The sequence below is a fragment of the Cupressus sempervirens genome, chromosome 11, assembly GCF_028749045.1.
Source record: "Cupressus sempervirens isolate cs-2001-9-10 chromosome 11, ASM2874904v1, whole genome shotgun sequence".
Classification (NCBI taxonomy): Eukaryota; Viridiplantae; Streptophyta; class Pinopsida; order Cupressales; family Cupressaceae; genus Cupressus; species Cupressus sempervirens.
In genome coordinates this window covers 80,272,077-80,291,531 of record NC_143128.1, presented here as the reverse complement: position 1 = coordinate 80,291,531, position 19,455 = coordinate 80,272,077, and positions in this window count along the sequence as shown.

The following is a 19,455-nucleotide window of genomic DNA, read 5'->3' as shown; positions in this document are numbered from 1 at the left end:
CTCTTCCAAAATCTTCTAATCCTTCTTTAATTTTAATTAAAGGCTAATCCCATCATTTCCTACCCCTAATCCCAACTCAAAATATTTAATTAAGATTAAATATTAATCCTCATGTTTATTAAAAAAGTTTTAATAAAGATCTCCTCAACCCAAACCCTTGAAATAAATAAAACTTTATTTATTTCCTAAAAATCTAATTTATCCTCATCCTAAGAAGTTCTAGACTCTTCTAGAAAGTCTTCATCCTCATCCTAGGAAATTCTAGACTATTCTAGAAAGTCTTTATCCCATCCAAAGTCTAGACTCTTCTAGAAGATGTCTTTAAACCTAATCCTAATCCCCTTCTAACCTTGTCACATTCCCTAAACATGGGTTAAGACTTACTAACCCAAGCCAAAGTTAACAAATATCTCCTCCTTCACCCACCCTCATTAAATGCCATCCACTTGTCTATCCCTAAGCTAATCCTAAACCATCCTAATCCATCTTCTAATCATTTGCACAAGCCTAAGCAAGCTTATAACCCTCCTAATCAAGTCCAAGTCAAAATTGCTCTCATCACCCTCAAAATATCTCAACCATAAAACTTTATGAAGTCCACTAGGTCATAAATGACTCTTACAAGCCCTTTTATTGCTCTTACAAGTCATTATGAGGGTCTTTATGAAGATTTTATCCCTTGAGCCTCTTTTGTTGACTCATCCTTCCCCTTTCCTCCATCCTCTCACCATGTGACATGTGTCACTCTTTGATTGGCTATAAGGAAGCACAATCCATGTGCTCTCCTCTCATGCAATCTGAGCCCTCCATGAGCTTTTTCCCATCCTTGCATCTTAGCCCTCAATCCCTCAAGCCTCTTGCCTATAAATTGGATCCTTCCCCTTTGCAAAATAACACAATCCATGAAGTAAAGTTATAATGCTATTTTGAGAGTCAAATCCATACTAAAAGCCATCTATCCACACCAAAAATCCACCATCATCCATTGAAGCCTTTGGAAGCATATTGAGCATACATCCTATCCATTTAGATAAAGCCACTCAACAAGAGAGCTTCTCATTGAGAGAGCCCATTAATGGCTCATATTTTCAATTGAGAGCTCATCTTAGTCTATCTTGAAGTTTATGAATTTTGTTTAGTTTGTAGAAGCTTTATTTAAATTTGGTTTCTATTAGCATAAACATGGTTGATGTATAATAAACAAAGAATGAGATGAACCAAACTTGGAAAAAGAAGGAAGAATAAAATAGTAGTGGAACCAATGAAGTTGAGGTCACCCAATCCAATGAATTAGGTGATCACACTACTTCTAACTAAGCTAGGAAGGTATGTAATGAACTATATATTTGAATGATACATCTTACACTAGTTCCTAACATAAGATATGTTAAAATTCCAAATCTACATGAATTAATATGCACCAAGATAGATTTAAGGAAAAAAATCAAGTAAATATTTCATATGTATAATAGATGTCAAGCATTGGTATTGATGACTATAGCAATCAAGTATCACTACATGAACCAAGCTCCTACATAGACTAGGTTGATATGTTGATCAAGTTAAGCATGGAAATGGTAATAGAGACTAAGTTTTTGTTATGACTAAGCAATTAAAAAAGGTGTTGTAAGTAAAGTTCTATGTGAAGGCTGAGACAATTGTATAGCACCTAGAGTTTGAAAAATTTATTGCAGGCCTAATTTGACCATTTGAAGGTATATATCAAATTTTGAGGATCATTTTCATTTACTAGGTAATTTCAAACTTGCATAGTGATTTAAAAGTGATCAATAGAGTGATTTGTGAAAACTTTTATGTGATTCTACATCATGCCATTGGAAAATTGCCAAGTGAAGTAAGTAAGGCTTGTGAATTGAGTTTAGTTGTTTTGTGAAGTTGTTGAATTTTTTTTGAAACCCTAGTTTGATAATGACATCAGCTACATTTGGTACTAGCAAGGAAGTGTTGAAGGGTAGTAATTCATAGATTGTAAGGAATGACCAATGCCCCCCACCAAAATCTAAGCCATTCCTAGATGTTGCGATGACTGGAGATGTATCAGGAACTCTATCATTGATCTCTCTTAGAGTCATTATGGTGCATAATATTTTCTCATGCTATATGTGCAGGATAGGGGAGATTGGAGACTTTGAACATAGGAATGACTATGACAGATTATGTGAAAATGGAGTATTGAAATATGAGACTAAGATGGTTGTTGAGAAAGATCTTACCCATGCCCTAGGTTTTCCCAACGTTTTAAAAATCAAATGGATCAAAAATTTTCTAAGAAGAGTGCACAACATGAAATTTTGGATGGAGAGTGGTCTAGTGAAAATCAACAAGGTGATAATTCATCCTGTTACATGATATCCTACCCCCGATCAAGTGAATATCATGCATTGCTTAGTGAGAAATGTTATTGAAGAATAAACAAAGGCAAGGCAAAATGGTTGAGGAACGTTAATAGATGGAATTGTAGATCATGTAAGAACTACTACATTTGGGCCCAAACTATGATGGTAGGCCATCACAATTATGATGGTAACTCATTTCCCAACTAACATTAGTTAGAATTGGCTCTTGTCAAACACAAGTCACAACTTTTCTATCATAAGTTACAATAGCTAGTGTTACCATCACAATTGCAATGGCCATAGGTGTCATAAATTGGTTTACCATTCTAGAAAACCATTCATGTTCATAGTAATAATTGTGACAAAAATTTGTTGATGACACCATCACAATCGCTACATCTATGTAATAGAAATGTTATAGGCCCCACAAAAAGTTGTTAGAACCATCCATCATAATTAGGATGGGCATCTGGAAGGAATGTGGTAGGATCTAGAGCTAGCCATCACAATTGTGATGACATGTTGTATTAATAAAAAATAATTGGTGACAAATGTTGAATAGCTATGATGAAATCATAGGTTAATTTTGAGCTTCACTTGGTTTGGAGAATAGTTTAATATTCTCTACTAATCAAGGCCAACCATGTAAATGTGGAAGCTCATTTGGCCCCACCAAACCACCCCAACATCTAAATTCCTTATTAACATCTAAAATATTTTAAAAATTATCAATGTTTAAAGTACAAAAAAAGGGTTCTAGACCTACAAAAGTGACATGATTTTTGCATCTTCTTGTGCATGTCATTTTTCCATCACATCCAAAATAAGATTCTACTACTCTCAATCAAGAATGCATGTGAAACTTTATTTTGTATGCATGTACAATAGAAGGAGCTAAGAAAACCTAGCATGTTTACATTTATTTAATAGTGTCTATGGAAACCTCTAATAAAAATGCAAACTTGTTGGGGTTTTTTAGCTCCACCAGATGTCATATGCATATGAATTGAGATTACATATTGAACTATGGCATCTTTCTACATTTCCTAAAACCAATAGATTCACAAGTTAGTTGTCATACAATCATAGGTTAATTTTGAACTTCACTTGGTTTCAAGAATAGTTTAATATTCTTTACTTAGTAGGGCCAACCATGTGAAGGTGGAAGCTCATTTGGCCCCACCCTCCACAAAAAAACAATTCTAAATTCCCTATTAACATGTAAAATATTTAAGAAAGCATCAAACTTTGAAGTACAAAAAAAGGTTCCAAACTTGAAAAAGTGACATCATTTTCCCATCTTCTGGTGCATGTCATTTTTCTATCAGATCCAAAATGAGATTCTACCATTCTGAATCAAGAATTCACATGTAGCTACATTCAAATGTATGGATAATAGGTAGAGCTAATAAAATACAACACAATTACACTTATTTAATAGGTCTATTAAGTTTTAAAAATTATAGACCATCATCATGAACAATGTTCATGATGGTCTATAACTTAAAATACCTAATTAAAGACCTCTAACAAGAATGCAAACATGTTGTGTTTTTTAGTTCTACCTGATGTCATATGCATGTGAATTAACATTTCATATTGAACTATGGCATCTTTTTGTGTTTCATGAAACCAAAAGATTCACACACTTAGTTGTCATACAATCATAGATTATTTCAAGAATAGCTTAATATTCTTTACTAATAAGGGCCAACCACATCAAGGTGGAAGCTCATTCCCCCCCACCCCCCCCCCCCCCCCCACTCCTACAACATCTAAATTACTTGTTAATATCTAAAATATTTAAGAAATAATCAATCTTTAAAGTACCTAGAATGCCCAATCAGCTCCTGCTACTCTCAAGGGAAGTGCATCTTCATTGTTTATGAGTAATTCATCACATGAGTACATCTAAGAATGTCCTCATCACCTCTAGCATAAAATGAATCTAATATCAGAAAATCCCCCCTAAGAAATAATATTTTAAGTGAAATAAACACATGAAAAATGAGAGAGAAAAAGATGTATCTACTTGCCTATAGGTGTTGCTATCACATATTTGGCCATGCTACCTATTGAGTCAATGTTATTATTTTTATGTTCTGCCAAGATCTCTTTGTTTATATACATACATACATACATACATATACACATATATATACTTATACATATGTATGTGTGTGTATGTGTATATATACATACATACATACATATATACATACATACATACATATACAGAGATCACAATGGCATGACAATGAGATGTAGAGATCACAAGGGCATGGCAATGAAATGCAATGATCACAAGGGCATGGCACCAAAATTCTAGATCTCCATTGATCTCCACAATCCAAAAGATCTCTCTCTATATATATACATACATACATATATATACACATACATACATACATACATCTGCATATGCAATTTTATCACCTTGAAAAACTTTATTTGATCCTGCTAGCTGGGAATAACTAATTGTTCATTTTATTATAACTAATATGATAATAGTTCTATAGGAATTTTTAATCAACCCAACTAGTCAGAAACTAGACCAATATAACTAGGTTATGCCTTGTTTCTTTCTAAAAATATCTACTATGATATTTTTTCTAAAATTGCTTGCCCATTATTCTCGATCTACATTATTTTTGTGCAGCATCTTGAGCTAAGTTAGTTAGCACAAGTTGAGTGAGTTTTATTATTTTATTATTTGGAGTTTGGAATATGGGATTTTTTTTATCATTGGCTTTGTTCAAGTCCTAATTTTAATGAGGTAACAAAATGGTTTTTAGGGTAGAAAGTACTATATAATGAAGAGGAAACTTGAAAACTTGAATGTTGAAATGAAAGATATCAAGGATCAAACACCTATGACAGAGTTATAACACAATGTGAAGTTGATTTTAGATATTTAAAAAAATGACCTAAATCATTCCCCATTTGTTTGATTATGGAGATTTGTGTATGAAAGAGGGTGGAGAGCTTTGAACAAGGGTGAAGAGCTCTAAATGTTGGTGGAGATTTCATTTTCATGCCCTTGATGGAGATCAGTGGAGATGTAGGATTTTTTTATCATTCCCTTATGATCTCTACATTTTTATGTCAAGCCCTTGTGATCTCTGTGCCCTTGCTCTATGGTTTTGTTTCTATGGAGTTCCCTTATGATCTCTATGCCCTTTGCAGCACTACAACATTTGGGGTCAAATTGTGATGGTGATTTTTTTCTTTGGTGTTTAGGCCAAAATGTAGTAGTGCTTCATCTATGATTCTCTTCAAGGGGAGAAGAGGTACCTATGTATATGTTCTTTTCTTTTCCTTCTAAACATGTATCTCTTTATTTTCCCCCAGTAGGAGATTAGAGAAGCTTCTCTTTATGTATATGTATGTGTGTGTATATATTTACATATATACATATACATATGTATATATATATATATAAAACATATAAACATATGTATATAGAAATCACAAGGGCACAAAAATGAGATGCAAAGATACATATATGCATACATATACACATACATATACATATATATATACATACATACAGACATTCATACATCTTCATATGAAATTTTATCACCTTGGAAAATTGTATTTGATCTTTACTCAATCACCAAGAGATAATATAATTTGTAAGTATAGAGTTATGCATAATTAGTTTAGTATGAATAGTTTCTATTGAATTCTTTTCAAGAGAGTGAGTCTACTCATGATGAGAATGGCTCCATGTATTGGGTCTTTAGAGGAGAGAGACTTGCAAAAGATTAGATGGTGTTTACGGATATGGGATGATTTGTTTTTGTGAATGGTTAGTTAGGCAAGTTGCAAAAAATCATGGTGTCAATTGCAAGTAGTTTGATTAATTTGATAAGGGAATCAACTTTGAAAGAAAGATGATCAAAATTGGCATGTCCAGCCTTATGATAGATGTCTCTATCTAATAATTAAAAATTACCTCAAATGACAAGTGAAAAATTATTAAATATATGGAAAATTAGAAGAACATTCACCTATAATATTTTTGAAGGACAAAAATATAATAAAAATATAATTTGCTGGAAAAATCCATGAGCTATTCCACTGTCTAGTAGTGGAAACTCTTCACATTAGATATGAAAATCTTGAAATTAAAAAAGATAACTATTCAATATCTATATTTGTGCTTTAGTGATAACAAATATATAGTCTAATTTCAAGAAAAATAATAGTCTTAAATGTATATGATTAAATAAAATAAACAAGATTACTAGTTGTAGTTGTATAATTCTAGTATTACTGATTATGTTAAGCAAAATGCTCAATAAAAAAAGTATGAAATAACATAAATGGATCATGTACTTGATCCCATTATGACTTAATGTGAATGCATGCATTCATTACCTAGATGATATTATGCACAAGATCTTTACTCAATCACCAAGAGATAATATAATATGTGAGTACAAATTTTTGCATACTTAGTTTGGTATTGAATAAATTTGATATAATGCAAGGATAATTGCTTGCGTGAATTCAAGACATGAATAATTAATTTAATTTAGCACAAGTACTATGCAAGTGTGTATGTATGCATGTAAATAAATTCACATAGTGAACTAATTTACATACATACATGCACATGTGTATACAATCATCATAGTTAGTTATCCTTGAATCTAACTAAAGCTATTATATATGAACAAGAGATACATGTTTAGAAGGAAAAGAAAAGAAAATTTACATAGGTACCTCTTTTCCCTTGAAGAAAAATGCAGAGAAAGGACATAGAGATTACAAGGAAATGGAAAAAAAATCCTAGATCTCAACTAATCTCCACTAATGTTCAGAGCTCTCCACCCTCATTTAGAGATTTTAACCCTCTTTCATGTGTAGCTCTCTACAATCAATCAAAAGAAAATGGGGAATGATTAATGTCATGTTTTATTTTATTTTTTGTTTATAATCCATAATCCACAATCCACAAGATCTCTATATATACATGCATAAATATATACATACATACATACATATATACATACATATATATGCATAGACATACATACATACATATATATACATATATATATTGTTAATCTCAAATTGGTTTTGACAACTGAATTTCTATAAACTTAAGTCATTTACTTAACTCATGCATAAAAATTGAATGTCGAGTCACTCATGTACCAAGTCAATCAGGTGCCAAGAAAGTAGTACATGCCAAGTCATTTAGATAACAAGTGATAGCATTGAAGTTACAATTAGTGTCAAGCATCAAGGACTTTAGATGTTGAGTACCATAGTTTTGACATAGTTGTTTGTATTGGCACAAACTACTATATAAATCATTTTAAAGATGACTTAATGATTGATTTATGATCTTTTGTTGATAAGGATGAATCTTAAGTGTGAATCCCTATGTATTACATGCACCCAATCAGTAAAATAGAAGGTTTAAGCAATAATATGGGTGAATCATAGTTTTTGATTCATACCTAATCCTAAGTCACCTAGGTCTTCTTAAGGAGGATAAACCCTAAATATTATAAGTGTAGAGAAGGAGAGTTTGTATACACAAATAGGACATTCATAGTGACCAAGGTATTATGATTTGAGTTTCATTGTAGAATCAATTAAAGGATAATAAAGGAAAGAAAATAATGGACAATAAAGAGACATTTGATTAGAAAGGATCATGTACACATCAGTATAGAGGTTATCTAACATCAAGAAATAGAGTGCTAATCACAAGATCATTGCTAAGATATTCTAACAGGTGAATTAGTGAAATCTCTTAAAAGAGTAGTCATAACAGGTTGTATTAAAATCCTTTAACAAGGTACTTACTTAATTGTGAGTTAAAGTCCTTTAATCAGGCACACTTCTAGAAAGGTGTTGAAATCCTTTAAGAATGTAAGACCTAACAGTCTTTGTAAGCTTTTAACACTGCAAACCTTTCACAGGGTAGATCATGTTTCATGATTAGACATTATAACCCTCATTGGATATACTTTATTAGTGTAGTAGTGAAGATTTGTGGGTTTCATCCCCACCCCAATTTTACCTTCTCATTGGAGGGTTTTTGGGTAATCATATCTTGTGTCATACATGTGTGAATGCTTACTTATTTGCATACTTTAGATGTATATGCATTATATCGTATTCTAATTTACTTGTTGAATTGTGAGATGGATATATGGTGAATGTTTTATGGGTAAAATTTTGAAGCACTGATTCACCCCCTACTCCCCCCTTATAATTTACCTTTCTTATTGTAATTCCACCAATTGGTATTAGAGATAAGTCCTCTGAAAATAAAGCTTTGTAACCTCGAGGAAAGATCTTGGAAATGGAAGTCTACAAGTTAGAAAAAATGATTGAGATCTAGGAGATTGAAATACAACACATTCTACATCAATTGAATGAAGTAAGAGATGATCTAAATAAATCATTAACAAGAATGAATGAAATTTCTATTGAGGAGAATGACACAATATATCAAGAGATGGACACTATTGAACTATTTACAAATGAAAACTCTAATGAATTTGATGTAGCAATTTTAGATCTAATGGAAAAGAACAGTACCCTAGTTGAAGAGATGAGAAATCTAAAGATAGAGAAAGAAGCAGAAGCCATATTGCTATGTGATGTGACCAAATAGAAAAAGAAAGATATGGAAGACAAAGTCATGATTGAAGTTGACAAAAGAGTTTTGACTAGCAGACTAGAAGAGAAATCATTAGAGATAAGTAGGATCACTCACATGTAATTAGAAAAAATCAATCAAGTTATGATTGCTAGTCATGAATTAAATAATAAATACATTGAGATCATAACACTAAATTTGTAGAATGAATAGTTGAGAAATGATCTAGAAAGGGAAAAGTAGTTTTCTAAAAGTTTCAATAAACCTAGTGAAGCTATCAAGTACTTTGAACAATTGATGAGATCCCCTAGATCTTATAGTAATACTTCTAGATTGTGATACAATAGTACTAAAGAAGGATAATCATCCAAAAGTGGTGAAGAAAGAAGTAATAAATGTAAGAACTCCAAACCTACTTGTTATAATTGTGGTAAGATAGGTCATATTGTTAATGTTTGCAAGAGAAAGACTATAAATTTGAATGTTAAGAAGAAGAACATGGGTCACTACCACAAGTTTAACAAACAAAGTCATTAGTAACATGAATGTAGAACCAAGACCATGAACACTCAAAATTTTGAAGGATATTGCTATAATTGTCAAAAGTATGGACATAGAGCTTTTGAATGCAAATCCAAACCCAAGTGGTCATCAAACAAGTAGACAAAGGTAAATAACAATGGAAACTCTTATAATTGGGATTATAATACAAGGAATAGTTGTCACTACTATCAAGGGTGTGGAAATATTACTAATAATTGTATTAGAACCCATTTTAGAAGTGATTCCATAAGGTGGTTGAGTCAAACCACATGTTTTATTTGTTTGAAGACTGGTCACAAAAGTAGAAATTGTCTAACAAGGTCAAATGCACTAGTTTTTGAGTTCCAAAAAGGCAAAGGAAAGATGGATATTGAGAATATCATAGATGAGATGAAAAAAATATGGAGGACGAAGGAAGATTGCAACACATCAAGTGTAGATGGGATCACTTCACCCAATGGGTTAGGTGATCACACCTCCTCAAATTAAGCAATCAAGAGGTATGTGGGACTAATATTTAAAAGGATAAACGATACACTTGTTCCAAGGATTTAGTTTTTAAAATATTACATATGCATGAATAAAGATGCAAAGTGTTGTTAGGAATCAAGAATAAATCTTTAAGTTTTGTCAATTTTCATTCTATTGCCGAGCATAAAAAATTTCACTATAGTTGCTGAGTGAAATGTTAGTGGATATCAAGCTAGAACATTTGTTCATGAAGGACAAGCTCGTACTATTTTCTAGTCATATAGAAAAATAGATGGATACTGAGTGAGCTAGAAATTTAATTAAATTCGAGCTTGCAAATGTGTAAGAACTTAACATTAAATGTAGTGTTTTAAGGGCTATTTGATCTATTTCTTCCTATTTGACATCACTTGAATTTGAAGTAGAGCACGAAGAGATAAAGGTTATCTAGAGAAATTTATCTAAGTGTTTACAAGATAGATAAAAGGTTGTTTGATACCATTCCAATAGGATTCACAACATATTTATCATGTGTTGACCTACACAATTTTAAATTTTGCAAACCCTAGTTTCATGGTATAGAATCTAGTTCTTTCGTAGCCAAGGTTGTGGAGGGAAAAAAGGTTTTAAATGTACAATCGATAAGTAATAAAATTAAACCTACCTTTAAGTCTATCCTAGGTATAGCTTATAAGTAGGATCCCTCCGATGTGTTATCCATGATACCACCGCAAGTTTTGATGATGCAAGATGTTAGAAACTGTTATACATGAAAAATTGGAAGTATAGGTGATATGGAAATCAAGAAGACATATGGAAAACTATTTGAGAATGGAGTGTTGAAGGAAGAATTTAAATTTTTTGGGAAGAAAGGGTTAACCCATGCCCTAGATTTCCCCAACATAATCAAAACAAAGTGGATAATTTTTTTTTGAGTAGAATTCATAACAAGTATGTATGGCTAGAGAATGGATCAATGAAAATCACCAACAGGATTATACACATAGTTATAGGGTATCCAACCCTAGATCAACCCAAGACAATGAGAAATGAAGCTAAGGAAATAATTGAAAGAAACACATGGGCTTTGTGGAATAAATGAGGGGTGATAATTGATACAATCATAGATCCCCTAATAGCTTTTGCATTATGGATTATAGCCCATAAGTTCTATCAATCCAATAGATTAAATAGTGTACCTTGCATTGCAATTTATATGGGTTACAAAATAGTGAAGAAGAATCATACTTATGATCTTGCTAAGTTGTAGTTGCAACAATTGATTGAGAAATTGGGAGCTATAAGGAAAACCAAAAGTGCAAAATGTAAATTCAGATATATTCTTGTATGCATTTTCTTTTATGTAGAGAATACATTTCTTGCATTTGGTAAAGTTGCATGGAAAGTAAATAGACCTATTGTAGTTCAAATAGGTGAATTTATTGAGAAACTAGGTGATAACTTTGAATCTATAATGACAAGTTATTTTGAAGATTTCAAATAATCAATGAAGAAAAGACTATGGATACTAGTCTCACTAGTGGAGAAACATTTTGATGATGTTTGCTTCCTAGTTGACACTGACTTCACATATGTTGAGGCAAAAATTCCTAGAGTGAGATGGATAAGGCCATTAGGATATGAAATAAATTTTGATGAGGCCTCTGTATTGTTGAGTTGTCATTATGCACGATGCTAAATGGTAGGAATTCTTGCAAACTCCTCTCTTGAAAAGTTGATTTTGTGAATCAACTCCAAGGTTCTGGGTTGATCTTGTGACTTACTAGAATCCATTCATTTGAAGATAAATGTGATTATTCATGAGGAGGCCTTTTCTAGTTCATTTTGATTTTAGCTGAGATGAAGAATCTTAACACTTCTTCAAAATAAAACACGCAAAAGAACTATGTTTTTGTATTTTTATATTTTTTATGAATGCAATCTAACAATGCAACTAAAATGAAGTCCTATTCTAACAAGGGGGTTAGCAAAGCAAATTTAAAAAATTTAAAAAAAATACCTTGAAATTGAAAACCTAATGGACACAAGCTATGAAAAATGACACATCTGCAAGTTAAGCTTTCAAAGAAATTGGTAGGTAACCAATGAAAGAAGGAGCAGTGCTTCCTTGATTCTATTGATGCCATCGTCCATGAGAGACTTAGTGATCGTATGATGTTTCACCCTTCATCAAATTGTAAGGCCATGAAAAGTGCACTCATGTGAGATGAAAATTTATGTAGGCACAATTCAATGATTTCTTCTCAAGCTAGTTATGTTAGTGGAATTCATCAAAACCATAGCAAACATAAGAATTAATGAATCACACAACCAAAAAAAAAGAAATGAACCTTTGGCTCAATCACAATTTCATGAATGCAAATTCACAAAAATAGGACACATTCAGGTAAGAATTACTACACTCCAAATGTGAGCACAAAAAGCATGATTTTATTGCAAAATAATGATGTCCCCAATTACATATTACAAAGGAGTATTTATAAGAAATCATCTCCTGAATTTGTGTTGAGAGTGAGAGATATCTTCATGCAATAAAATGCTTTTAATTTAATTAAAAAAACTAGTTATATATAAACTAACAATCTAACTACTACTAAGTAGGACTCCATCCATTTTTTATTCATTAATTGGATGCATGAGCCTTTACATGTTTAAAAAAATAATAATTTATGAGAGGAGAAAAAATAAGAAAGCTTTCAGCCAAAGTGGAAGTATTTGGAAGTGCTAAAAATGGAAGTTGATCCTTCACTAGGTGTCTATTGGAGTTAAATTGTCGTTAAAATGCATTTCTAATGCATGGAAAGCTCTATTTTTGGAACTAGTAGTTAACTATCAGCAAAACATATGGAAATGCACACCTATGGACCTGCAAAGCTGTGCACCTCAAAATGGTCCAAAATCTCAAAATTTTATTGAGTGTCAAAATTGAAATTCTGGCTTTCGGGCTTTGTTCCCCTTCATCCTAAAGCTATGTCTGGATATTTTCCTTTGAATTTCTCTATTATATCAATAATTTTAGAAGCATTTGATAAATTTAAAGCCTCATATTTTTCTTTGACCTTTTGTCTATAATTGTCTACCTCAATTCGAGTGTCAGCAAAATCCTTGAGTTTGGTATCCAATTCTAACAAGGCTTCTTCTATTCTAAAGGGTTGTTGGATATCCTCATCATTAGAGGCTTCCTAGAAAGTCTTCTTGAAACTCTCTACTACTACCTCCATAGGAAACCTTTTCTCCCACTCCTTATCTTAAAAACTTTCTAAGAATGCATCATTGCAATGCTTCTCTGCTTCCAAAATTCACTCTCGAGCTTGGTCTTTGAGCCTATGGATCTTTGCATGTAATGTTTCCATTACTTTATTACTATCAACAATCTTCTCTATCCAATTATTAATCATATCTAATTCCTCTGCTATACATACATCTACCAAAATTCTATACCTTTGCCCCTTTATTGTTTGCAAAACTTTTAAGCCTTTGCTCCAATCCCTTACCTCATCCATAATGCTGAAGCCCTTCTTCAAAATTGTCACCATTTTTTTCACATTCTCTTACATAGCATGTAGTAACTTTAGGTTCCCTTGGATGATCAAAATACACTTATCTTTAAAACTTTCTCGCTACTGTTGACAGGCTTTTAGAAATGGATCTATATGCATAGCTCCCCCTTCTCTAAGTATAGTGATCAATGTCTCCTTGGGGTGCTGAAGATCTAGAGGAACAACCACTTTGGCTAAATATCCCCTTAGGACCTCATTTTTTCACAGAAGTGTGTGAAGTTCAACTTGTTCCTATTCCATGTTCCTAAAAACTTCCTTGATTCCCATGGTTACCATCAATCAGGTTGTATCCTATGTGGTATTTCCACGCATAACCTCTTTGATCTAATAGTCTTGAGGACCGATGCTTTCTACATCTTTATCATTAGGAGGGATAGCCACTTGGGCAAAAAAATAATAATCTTGAGTATTGTTGACAAATGTCAATGGTCTTGCCTCATGTGTTGGGGATTTAGGTTTGTTCAAAATCTCAACCAACTCAAAAATGTCTTCCTCATTAGCATGAAATTGTGGCTTCATGCTCCTCATTATCTCTTTCTTGATCCATCTTGGAATACACTCAGCTAAAGACCTACATCTCAAGGACAAAGGAGTATGTTTTGCTACCTCCTTTTCCTTATTAGTCCTCCTTGGAGTTGTTTCCCTTTGCGAGGGCTCTTCTTCTATGGTCTCTATCTCAGTAGACCTTGCAGTTTGCACCTTAGTGTCTTGGGAAGTTGCTCAAGAATATTCTACCATTTTTCCCTCCTTTAATACTTCATTGGTCACCATTTTTTGTGGCTCCTCCTCTTATGAAGGTTCCTTCTTAACCTATTCTTCTTTTGAACTCTAGGGAGGACAATTAATCGAGCCTTTATCTACCATCAAGACTTGTGGTGGAGACAGGGGAGTAAGATTGGGACCCTATGAATCTGGTGGCATCTGCATCTAGTCTTCTTGTTGGGTTTCACTTGTAGGGGTATCCCTGATCTTATCCCCAAACAATTCCATTCCCATGGGCATGAAATCAAAATTAGACATTTTGAAAATGCCATTGCCCTCTTCACTCTACTCATCCACCCACTATTGTACTTTATCTTTCAAAGAAGAGACTTCCAAGGGTTACTCTGGGATAGATGGTGGTGTTATTGTGGAACCTCTTCTCCTTTGTTATTTTTTGGCTCTAGCTAGCTATGTTATTCCTTGCAATGGAATCTTTTCCTCTTCATCTTTGTCTTCTTCCTCCTCTCCTTCCTCAGGAATAGTCTCGGGGATAGATGGGAAAGGCACCATTCTTTTAGTCACCCTTTGCCTCTTCTTCATTTGGATCTTAATCCTTTTCTATTTTATGGAGGTAGAAGGGGATGCTAATTCTACTTGTGGAGGAGGAATAGAAACTTGCTTAATCTCCCCCTCTTCTAATTGACTAGGCATAAAGGAAGGCAATTGAGGGTTATCTTGGACTTGAGCAACTCTAGTATCCTTGGACCCTTGTCCATTTTCTTCTTGCTACTAGGGATGTTCTCGCACTACAGCTTCTTCTATTTCAGCCCTTTAAGGAGAGGTCCTCTTTCTTTTCCCCTTTCCTTTCCTCTCTAGAGGGTGATAGTATCAAACTGAGTGGTCAAGTTGGTATACTATTTTTGGCCTAATGGGAGACTAGGCCGCAAAGGTAGGAATTGTAATTTTCTTCCCTCTACCTTTTTCTGGGCGGGCTTGCATGTGAAATATCATGGTATTAGGTATTCGATCAAGCTGAAATGGTTTCTTGATCCAATCATTTCTCATTCTAATTACATGCCTCACCTAATGATTTAAATTATTGTCGTCCTCCCTATCAACCTCAGCATTCATGATGTGCCTCTTTCCAATTTGTCTGAGTTGAACAGGGGCTCCAATAGCTCCCCAGAGTCTTGATATAGTATTTCTTCTGGGATGCTTATTTTGAGATCCTTATCTACCAAATATAAATTCATCCTACAATAGTCCCTAATACAAACATCATAGTCATTTTTTGTATTCATCCAATGGTCTTCAATGGCCTCTTCATGATGGAATTCTCTACTAGCTAGACTCTCCACTTTTCCATTGTTATCAAAATAGGGTTGTGGAGAGTTGTATTTTTAAAGGGGATAATGTTCCCACTCCCACTCAAAAGATGGAATATCTTACTTCCGCTTCACCTAATATGGTCCTATGACTAGGGGCCATGTCCAACATGGTCTCCATTGCTTCCTGACCCTATCATACATAGATTCAATCCGCCATGCAATCTCCAATAACACCAATTTATCACTTGCATATCTAGGGAGATTCTTAGGTTTGACAGAGGCACCAACTACCCATAGATACATGAATGTCTTAAACTAGATGTAATAGGCCCCAAGAGCTATTATCTTTGTTATTGCCTCATCATATAACCTCTTCACATAGTTTCCCTCTATGAATTGGATGATAGAAAATATGAACACATCATTCATGATCCTTTATTCCTTACTCTATGTCGAGATCTTCTTCCTCACTAGTTGAGGGTAAAAAAATAAGGCCAGGCATTGGGATCCTACATGTTGCCTCTTTTGTACAATCCTAGGGAATTTATTGCCCTTGCTACTAGCAGATATAACATGTAAGAAGTCATATAGAACTTCTTCTTATCCTTGACTACCTACAATTGTTCACACAAGTTCTCACTTAATTTGGTGGCCTAGTCAAGTGGCATCTTTGTTGTCTTGATTGTCTCAATGAAATTGACCATGAAAAAGTTGAGGTGGCTAGTTGCTAGTAGACCCATGACCCTACTTAGAAGAATAAAAGAGTAGCCAATATCCTCCTTCATGTTTCCCCTAGTCATGTGTACCTTTCCTGTTATCCTCCCTATAGGAGACTTCTCAATGAGATAGGAGGATTGGATGATACTTGTCACCTCCTTTATGTGTTCCCTTTACCACCTCTTAGCTGCCTCATAAGAGAGTCTAATGAATTGATGTACCCTTGGGAGATGAAAGACCCTTTCAATGTTGTCGGGTTAGAGGTCCAATAAACCTTCTCCTATTACACTCTTAACTACCCTTTCCTCTAAAACAAAGTTTTGTGCCAGTGTCATGATTAACTTTACTAATTGTACTGACATTGGGTGCAAAGTTGCACTCACCAACCCTAATAATATTAGAGCAGATATAGGAGCTAATCTCTCTATAGGCTTGTTGTAGATTCTGAGGAACTCTCCCAAGTCAGTGTGCCCCAAATTAGTGTCTTTTATCTCTATATAGTCATCTTGGAATCTTGACTTGGATGAGACCTCTTGGAATTTGAAAACCATAGGCTTGGGTGGCATCTTCTTGCTAGATGAGAATGCCATTTTATATGCACAATAAATGGAAGATGTCCATCAGTTCAGAATTAAAACTATGAGATTACAAAAGATAGTGTTGAATAGAACCAAAAAAATTAAATGCATGAAAACACCTATCCTTTTTCTTTTTAAAATGAAAAATTAAAAAAAACATAAGCTACACACCTGTGCACTATATTGGGTGCATAGGCATGTACGTCATTTTGCTGTGTTTGTAATGTTTTTAAGGGTTTGGTTTTTCATGGGGTTTATGTTGTGCACCTTGTTTATTTTTGCATGTAGGGGTGTTGGAGTTTACACTAGGGTTTTGCGTGCTGCAGTGTGTGCATGACAAGATGGTGCATGTGGCTTGGTAAGGTGCACATAGTGAGGTGAGGTGTGTATGATGTGTGTGGCTCAGTGAGGTGTGCATAGCACAATGGTGCTATGGTGTAGTGGTGCTATAGCACAGTGAGGTGCACATGGTGTGCAAAGCTCAGTGAGGTGTGCATGGTGCAGTGGCATTGCAGTGAGGTGAGGTGCACATAGCTCAATAAGGTGTACATGGCCTTTTTTTTAAGTTTTTGAAGCATATGTAGAGGGTGTGTGAGTATCTAGTGTGCACTTGCATAGCTAGTTAGGTGTGCTAGTGCACATTGGCCCTTGTGCCATGAGTTTGTGCACCTTGACAGGTGTGAAGTTATAGAGTAATCATCATTTATATAGGGATCAAGTGCAAAGCTAGGGCTGGAGCACAAGTTATATGACAAAGATATTTGAGAAAATGAAGTGAGGAATGAAGGGGGTGAGGGGGTTTATATAACATAAACCCCTTTGGTGGTGCACAAATTTCACCTCTATGCAAGTGCATAGGTGCATACTTTGCACCTCACCAAAGGGTGTCATGCTTTCTCAAACTTCACACTAGTGTAGGTGCATGGGTTCACTTTTTTTTACGACTTTTTTTGATTTTTTCAATTTTTAAACTTTTTATGACCTTTTTCAATTTTTAAAAAATTTTATGACCTTTTTTTATTTTTCACCTTTTCTTTTCTGACTCTTCGACATCAAGAAGTGGGCTTAGGGCCTCAGAATTGGCCTGAATCTAAAAAAATGGTAGGGTTTCCCATTTCCTAACTAAAATGGGGTGTACATTGTGGTACCACAACATGTAGCAATCACAGCATTACTTGTAGAAGAAGTCGAAAAAGAATCCACAACATTTACAAACTATGACATGGCTAGATGAAAGATTACAATGGAATTGACGATTGCATCAATGATTAGGAAGAAGAATAAAATAGTTAAGAAGCTAAAGGAAATATTTGGTGAAGGAGAAGATGAAGAGGAAGAGGAAGATGATGAACAAGAAGAGGAAACACAAGATCAAGCACCATTATCATTAACACAAGGTTAGGGAGTAGATCAACAAGAAGAAGAAGTGGAAAATTGTAGAAGGTGCCAAGGAAGAAGAAGCCAATGAAGCACCTATAGATACAAGTAGTGAGCATACCAAAGAAGGTTCCTAAACCCAATCAGCCTAAGCCTACAACACCTACCATAAGGGCTAACTAGAGTCACTACACAAAGGGCTAAAGAAGAAGCCAAGCCTAAGGAGAAGAAAACTAAAGCTCAGAAGAGACCAAAGAGGAAATATTTTTCTCAAGATAAATCTAATGAAGAGAAGACTAAATCAAATGATAACAACCAATTTCAAGTGGCAATTCATAATCTCTCTTCAAATTTAGACAATCTATGTGAGAATATTAGAAACAATGTTGATTTATCAGGATTCTCTAATATTGAGTTTGACAATCTTTGGAAGATTGGAAAGAACCAAGTTGAAGAGGTAGTATATGCCATGATGGAAATATTCAAAAAGACTCCTCTAGAACTTGCCAACTCCATACCTAAAAGCTTGTATGACAAAGTTGAGCAAAAGTGGCATTATTGTTTAGACACTTAGAAACAAATTAGGAAGATAACTCTTGCCCAAGTTATGCTAGAACTTAGTAAGGCTTACATGAGTAAAGCCATTAAGAGGTATGCTACAATATTTATGCCAAAATATAGGGCATTCAACATACTATAAAACAAAATTGACGATGTTGTACAAAAGTCTAAGAAAATGTGGAAAATAACATATGGACTATCAACATCTAGGGAAGCTAAGAAAATACCTATTGAGGTAAGTGAGGATGAAGAAGATGACACTGAACAAGGAAAAGTTGAGGGAGGCATAGATATTAACATTAACACCTAGACACCAACTAAAGAAGAGCAAAAAACATAATAGAGTGTACAAGAGACACAAGTGTGGAGTGCCAGCCTTCTACAGGAGACAAGTGCAATCATTGAAACTGTCCAAGGTATTATGGTTTCACAACACATGCCCCATTTTGACTAGAAATGGGAAGACCTTACTTTTTCTTAGCTTTTTGGAGCCCTATTCTAGGTTTTGAGTCTTTTCCAAGGTTTTTATCTAGTGTCCTTTATCAAATCTAGGTCTTGACTAGAAAACCCAGTTTCTAAAAGTCAAGGTTTTGGAGAGATAAGTCTTTT